This window comes from Triticum dicoccoides, chromosome 6B (genome assembly GCF_002162155.2).
Source record: "Triticum dicoccoides isolate Atlit2015 ecotype Zavitan chromosome 6B, WEW_v2.0, whole genome shotgun sequence".
Taxonomy (NCBI): domain Eukaryota; kingdom Viridiplantae; phylum Streptophyta; class Magnoliopsida; order Poales; family Poaceae; genus Triticum; species Triticum dicoccoides.
Window position 1 is genome coordinate 608,711,522 of NC_041391.1, and position 8,109 is coordinate 608,719,630.

Here is an 8,109-nt window from a genome sequence, read left to right on the forward strand (position 1 = left end):
TCAATGGTGGAATCCACAAGGTGCAAATTTAAAGAGCAATCATCAAGATCATGGAAACCTAGAATATCACGTGAAGTTTTCGGAATTGTGGAAACACTAGCACCCAAATCACACAAAGAAAAATACTCATAATTTTTAATTCTAATCTTTATAGTAGGTTCCCACTCATCATTAAGTTTTCTAGGGTAGAAACTTCCAAATTAAGTTTTTCATCATAAGATTGCATCAAGCCATCAACAATATGTTTGGTAAAAGCTTTGTTTTGACTATAAGCATGAGGAGAATTAACAACGGATTGCAACAAGGAAATACAACCTTTTAAAGAGCAATTATCATAGTCAAATTCCTTGAAATCTGAGATAGTGGGTTCAACATTATTAGAAGTTGAGGATTCTCCAATCTCACTCTTACCAAATTTAGCATTAAGATCTAAAGACTCTGAATTCTTGGGACGTCTTTTAGGCAAAGTTGATTCATCACCAGTCCCATAATCATCAAAATTCATATTGCAAAACATAGACCTAATCGGAGACGTATTAATAACTTTAAGATCCTCATCATTATTTCCACGGAAACTAGAAGAACACGCTTTTATAAAACTTTCTTTTTTAGCACGCAATCTAGCGGTTCTTTCCTTGCACTTGTCAATGGAAATTCTAATTACTTTGAGAGACTCATTGATATCATGCTTAGGAGGGGAAGATCTAATTTTAAGAGAATCAACTTCAAGCGAAAGTCTATCAACGTTCCTAGCCAAATCATCAACTTTGAGCAATTTTTCTTCAAGCAAAGCATTAAAATTCTTTTGAGAAATCATGAATTCTTTAACATTATTATCAAAATGAGAGGGCATCTTATTAAAATTACCATAAGAATTTCCATAATTATTAGAGGAATTACTAGGGAACGGTCTAGCATTAAAATTTCCTCTATAAGCATTGTTTCCAAAACTATTCCTACCAACAAAATTCACATCCATAGATTCATTATTATTCTCAATCAAGGAAGACAAAGGCATATCATTAGGATCAAGAGGAGTATTTTTAGTAGCAAACATCTTCATAAGTTCATCCATCTTTCCACTCAAAACATTGATTTCTTCTATAGCATGCACTTTTTTACTAGAAGATCTTTCGGTGTGCCATTGAGAATAATTAGCCATAATATTATCAAGAAGTTTTGTAGCATCTCCTAACGTGATTTCCATAAACGTGCCTCCCGTGGCCAAATCTAAAAGATTTCTAGAAGCAAAGTTCAAACCGCCATAAAATTTTTGTATGATCATCCATAAATTCAAACCATGAGTAGGGCAATTGCGAAGCATCAATTTCATTCTTTCCCAAGATTGGGCAACATGCTCATGATCAAGTTGTTTAAAATTCATGATATCGTTCCTAAGAGTGATAATCTTAGCAGGAGGGAAATACTTAGAGATAAAAGCATCCTTGCACTTGTTCCAAGAATCAATACTATTTTTAGGCAAAGACGAAAACCAAATTTTAGCACGATCTCTAAGTGAAACCGGAAATAACTACAATTTGACAATATTGTTATCCGTATCTTTCTTCTTTTGCATATCACACAAATCAACAAAATTGTTTAGATGAGTAGCGGCATATTCACTAGGAAGGCCGGCAAATTGATCTTTCATAACGAGATTCAGCAAAGCAGCATTGATTTCACAAGACTCAACATCATTAAGAGGAGCAATCGGAGTACTAAGGAAATCATTATTATTGGTATTTGAGAAATCACACAATTTGGTATTATCTTGCGCCATGGCAACAAGTAATCCAATCACACAAGCAAACAGAAAAACGGCAACCAAAAAGAGAGGAGGAGATTGGGAAAGAGAGGGCGAATAAAATGGCAAGGGTGAAGTGGGGGAGAGGAAAACGAGAGGCAAATAATGTAAATGCGAGGGAGATGGGTTTGTGATGGGTACTTGGTATGTCTTGACTTGAGCGAAGACCTCCCCGGCAAAGGCGCCAGATATCCTTCTTGCTATGTCTTGAGCTAGCGTTGGTTTTCCCCGAAGAGGAGAGGGTGATGTAGCAAGTGTAGCGTAAGTATTTCCCTCAGTTTTGAGAACCAAGGTATCAATCTAGTAGGAGGCTCCTCAAAAGTCCCATGCACCTACACAAACAAACTGAGAACTTGCAACCAACGCAATAAAGGGGTTGTCAATCCCTTCACGGCTACTTGCGAAAGTCAGATCTGATAGAGATAGTATGATAAGATAAATATATTTTTGGTATTTATAATATAGATGCAAAGAGTAAAGATGCAAATAAAACTAGACTGAAAGCAAATATGATAAGAGATAGACTCGGGGGCCATAGGTTTCACTAGAGGCTTCTCTCGAGATAGCATAAGTATTACGGTGGGTGAACAAATTACTATCGAGCAATTGATAGAAAAGCGCATAGTTATGAGATTATCTAGGTATGATCATGTATATAGGCATCACATCCATAACAAGTAGAACGACTCCTGCCTGCATCTACTACTATTACTCCACACATCGACCGACTCCTGCCTGCATATGGAGTATTAAGTTCATAAGAATAGAGTAATGCATTAAGCAAGATGACATGAAGTAGAGGGATAAACTCATGCAATATGATATAAACCCCATCTTGTTATCCTCGATGGCAACAATGCAATACATGTCTTGCAACCCTTTCTGTCACTGGGTAAGAACACCGCAAGATTGAACCCAAAGCTAAGCACTTCTCCCATTGCAAGAAAGACCAATCTAGTAGGCCAGACCAAACTGATAATTTGAAGAGACTTGCAAAGATAACTCAATCATACATAAAAGAATTCAGAGAAGATTCAATTATTATCCATAGATAAATCTGATCATAAACCCACAATTCATCGGATCTCGACAAACACACCGCAAAAAGAGATTACATCGAATAGATCTCCACAAGAGAGGGGGAGAACATTGTATTGAGATCCAAAAAGAAAGAAAAAACCATCTAGCAAATAACTATGGACCCGTAGGCCTGTGGTAAACTACTCACAACTCGTCGGAGGGGCAAGGATGTTGATGTAGAGGCCCTCCATTGTCGATTCCCCCTCCGGCAGAGTGTCGATGAAGGCTCGAAGATGGAATCTTGCGGATATAGAAGGTTATAGTGGTGGAAATTGTGCTTCGTGCTGCCCCTGGATGTTTTTGGGGTCCGTAGGTATATATAGGAGGAAGAAGTACGTCGGTGGACGCCCGAGGGTCCCACGAGACAGGGGCACGCCCTATAGGGGGGCTCCCCCCTATCTCGTGGGGTCCTCGGGAGCTTCTTGACTTGCACTTCAAGCTCTCCGAATCTTGTTCGTTCCAAAAATCACACTCCCGAAGGTTTCATTCCGTTTGGACTCCGTTTGATATTCCTTTTCTTTGAAATACTGAAATAGGCAAAAAAACAGCAATACGGGATGGGCCTCCGGTTAGTAGGTTAGTCCCAAAAATGATATAAATGTGTAGAATAAAGCCCATAAACATCCAAAAGGGTAATATAATAGCATGGAACAATCAAAAATTATAGATACGTTGGAGACGTATCAGGTATCCATGCCATAGAGACAAACTGCACATGTCCCCTCTCACATTCCACTAGGCTAGCCACTCTATATCTTTGACGTAGGCACACACAAATTCGATGGCACTCTTTATCAATCATGCGCGTGCACACACACACATCATCATCATCCCTCTATTCAATTCTATGGACACCTCAAGCCGATGATACCTCCACTCTCTTCTCGTGGATCGCGCCCTCTATATATATGTTATATCCAGGACTCTATTTCACACACATTGCATATGTTACATTTTTTGATTGACCCCCTGTCGGTGTCAAAACCGGCGGATCTCGGGTAGGGGGTACCGATCTGTGCGTCTTAGGCTGATGGTAACAGGAAGCAAGGGACACAATGTTTACCCAGGTTCGGGCCCTCTCGATGGAGGTAAAACCCTACTTCCTGCTTGATTAATATTGAAGATATGAGTAGTACAAGAGTAGATCTACCACGAGATCGTAGAGGCTAAACCCTAGAAGCTAGCCTATGATGGTATGATTGTAATTGTGATCGGCCTTGTAAGGACCATCCTCTCCGGTTTATATAGACACCAGAGAGGGCTAGGGTTTACATGGAGTCGGTTACAAGGAAGGAAATATAATATCTGGATCGCCAAGCTTGTCTTCCACGCAAAGGAGAGTCCCATCCGGACATGGGCCGAAGTCTTGAATCTTGTATCTTCACGCTTCAATAGTCCGGACGATGTATATAGTTCGGCTCTCCGGATACCCCCTAATCCAGGACTCCCTCAGTAGCCCCTGAACCAGGCTTCAATGACAATGAGTCCGGCGCACAGTCTTGTCTTCGGCATTGCAAGGCGGGTTCCTTCTCCGAATACTCCAAGGTAATTATAGAACATGTAGAACGTGTCCGGATCTGATACGATGAATAGTGTCTGGTTCTGTAAGATGATCTTCACACACCATTGTGGGGAACATCGCATAAATCTGTTCTGCTGGAAATCCTTGTACATCATGCCCTTGCATCGTGGCCTGGTCCAACACGAACCGGCGTTTCCTGCTCCACCTCGACTCGCGTTGTGAGGCAGTTTTATTGGCACGTCCTGCCAAAGCAGAGATCGTGTTCCTCTTATTACGGGATCTTTCATCAATATGGGCATGTGTGACCCTACAGTGACCGTTGGTATGACTCCGTGTATTTTAGATAAGTCTCAAGCGGTCACGCTGAGGACTCTTGATATTCATCCCTTTTATAAAGGGGTCAAGGCCTACGCCTCTTTTCCACCCCCCTGCTCCTTCTCACACCTCGAGTTCTAACACCCAAGACCCAAGCTCCAACACCCCAGATCTTCCAATATGTCCGAATCCGACGCAAAAGGCCCGTGGGTAGCCTCCTCGATTCAAGAGGAGGACATCACTAAGGTTAGGGAGGTCGGATACCTGACTGTCGATATCCAGCATAGGCTTCCTACTCCGGGGCAAGTCATCCCTATGCCGGAGCTCAATGAGAATGTTGTGTTCATTCCTCACTTCCTCCGAGGCTTGGGCCTCACCCTCGACCCCTTTCTGAGGTGGCTCATGTTCTACTATGGGTTGGATTTTCATGATCTGGCTCCAGGCGCCATCCTCCATATCTCGTCGTTCATTATTGTGTGCGAGGCCTTTCTCCACGTCTCCCCACACTTTGGCTTATGGCTCAAGACCTTTAATGTGAAGCCGGCGATGATCGAGGGGCGCCATGCGGAGTGCGGAGGTGCCATAATAAGCAGGAATGCCGATGCCCCATGGCCAGAAGGTTCTTTCCCGGAAGTATCCGATGTATGGCAACATAGGTGGTTTTATGCTACAGCTCCCAGAGGCACAAAGTGGGTAGCCGCCCCCGAGTTCCGCTCGGGCTCTCCGTCACAGTTAGCATCTTGGACCAACGAAGGACGGAATTATGGGCCTGCTGGCGATGTACCAGAACTGCAGAATCGCATCCGGGAGCTTATTGAGAGGGACATAAATCTTGTCAGCATAATGCAAGTGATGCTAATCCGATGGATGTTGCCATGCAAACGTCGGCCTCTCCAGATGTGGGAATTTAATCCAGAGGGTCCACGGACTATTAAGCACCTCTTTGGTCTGAAGCTCGAAGGAATGTGTAAATTATTCTTCGGACCACAATTAAAGTGTCCGGACAGCATCGAGGATGCGGGCCTAAGCTACAATCGCCGATGCCCAAGTAAGTAACCTTAAAGCTGGACACTTCATTTATATTTATCATAACTATTATTCTGAAAATCCCTCCGTGGCCAGGAATGGCTTAACAAGGCGGAGAGAATCAGGTGTCCGGCGCCACTTCCTGAAGGCTCGCCTGGTCCAACCATTGCCAAGATGCTTGGCCGGGTGCTCAGCAAAATCCCCTCAGGGAAAGGCGAAGGAAAGGGCAGTGAAGCCGAACTTCACGCACTACGCATCCAGACCGGGGGAATCGCTACCTCTCCTATGGAGGATAGCTGGGAAGGGGAGGTTAAAGTCTCCTCCCCACGCGGGAAGAAGAGGGCCGCCTCCGAAGACTTGGAGGCGGAGACGCCCAAGCAAGGGAAGAAGGTATCACCAAGGGGCTCTGCCGCGACGGGTACCCTTACCGCGCCATGCACACCAATGGGCCATCCCTCCATCGAGCTGTAAATTATTCATTAATTCGAAGGTATGGTGTTTCTCCGAGATCCATAACCGGGACTTCGTCTTTTGCAGTCCGGCAAGCAGCTCTTCTCAACAGAGTTCGTCTTCGGGGGATCTTCGTCCGAAGATGATGGAGAGTGAGACCCCACCCACCTCTCCGCCTCATGAAGCGGGCGACACTGAGGTGTCGTCACGGAGGAGTCTGGATCTGTCGAGGCCGGAAGCGAACACGTCAGTCGCCCTGAGCCCGGAGCATTTGGCTCCCATGGGGGCGATGAGAAGGGTCCGGCACAGTTTGATGTCCGGCCGGACATACTGACGGGCCGTCTGGAGTGAGCTGCGCTTTCGGAGGAGCACCGCTCTTTAATGAGCACGGTGCTCACGAAGATTTCATCCGCTACCAGCGGTTTGAATGAGGCATTTACAAGCCTGCTCAAAGGCTTTGAGGTATGTAGTGAAAAAATACACTATTTTCTGGTTGTGAAGCACGCGCTAGGTGTGCTCCCTGTGGATAGTAGCCCCTGAGACTCTGGTTGCCCGCCATAGGCGGCAAACGAGGGATCTTATAGTAATGGTTGAGCCGTACATATGCGCAGGTATATAAGGAAACGGCAGCCGACCAGTCTGTTGAAATTGCCGAACTGAGGAGGCAGATCGGATCTATTGATGCCGATATCACGCTGGTAAACAAACGGCTGGAAGAATCCCAGGGTATGTGCTCTTCTTCCCTTATTATGTTGTATAGGAACATGCGAGAGTGGCATAATGTTAATACAATGTGTTTGCACTGCAGATGGTGCTGCTGCCGTGGAGGCCCTGAGGGAGGAACTTGCTCAGGCCAATGAACAAGCTCGGGCTAGCAATGCGGCTACCCTAAAGGTGGCCAAAGAATTGAGAGCTGAACAGGCTGCTCATCGCCGAAGCGAGGAAAAGATAGCCGAAACGGCTGAGGAGTTGAAGAATGCCGCCGACCCGTATGTACTCCTTGAAAAGGAGAAAGGCTAATTCGGCCGAGCTGGACAAGGCACTTAATGTCGCCAAGGAGATGCGGACCCAGATCCGGGGTATGCGGGAGGAGCTCCAACAGGCCGACAAAATCATGGTTGGGGGCTCCTACCTACTGCGGATGAAGTTTTTGGAACCAAAGTATGCTTCCCTGGCTAGGCGCTGGAGTCCTGTAGACGCATATGCGGACTTGACGAATAGTGCAGCTGACGCTGCCAAGTTCTTCGAGGATCAAGGTGATAAGGAAGTGGAGAAGCTTTTCTGGTCACAAGTCAATGCTCCCACTCGCCCGCTGCCGTTAAATGAGAAGGTGGTTGTTGTGGTGGAGCTTCATAGACTACCCGGGCTTGCAATGCGGTCTATAATAGACCATCCTTGGCCGAAGGGGCCTAAGCTGGACAACTACTTTGGTTTGGTGTAGCAATTCCTTGGGGCCGTGTCTCGGATTGACACCGTAAGGAGGTCGGCGTGCATACAGGGTGCGCGGATGGCTCTTGCCCGCGTTAAAGCCTATTGGACGGATATGGAGGCCACCATTATAGTGACCCAGGATCGGGCGGGCGGCCAATATCTGGCCGAGCACTACTTGGCGCAGGTTACAGAAGGTGCCCGCCTAATAGAGGTGCAGTGCTCGAAGAATGTCCTCTTCGAGTGATAAGTCGAATCATTGTAAAAAACAATGTTCATTTTGATTATGAGGCTATATTTATACTTTTTGCCTGAAAATATGATTGTGTCCCCTGTACGACCATTTTTATATGTATAAGTAGTCCGAAAGATAGCTGTAACAATGCGGGGGTGTTCGCAAAAAATATGCTTAATCACACTTGATCCAACGTCTTGGTCCATTAAGGAGGTGATCGCATGTCGAACTAGGCAACCGGACTATAGA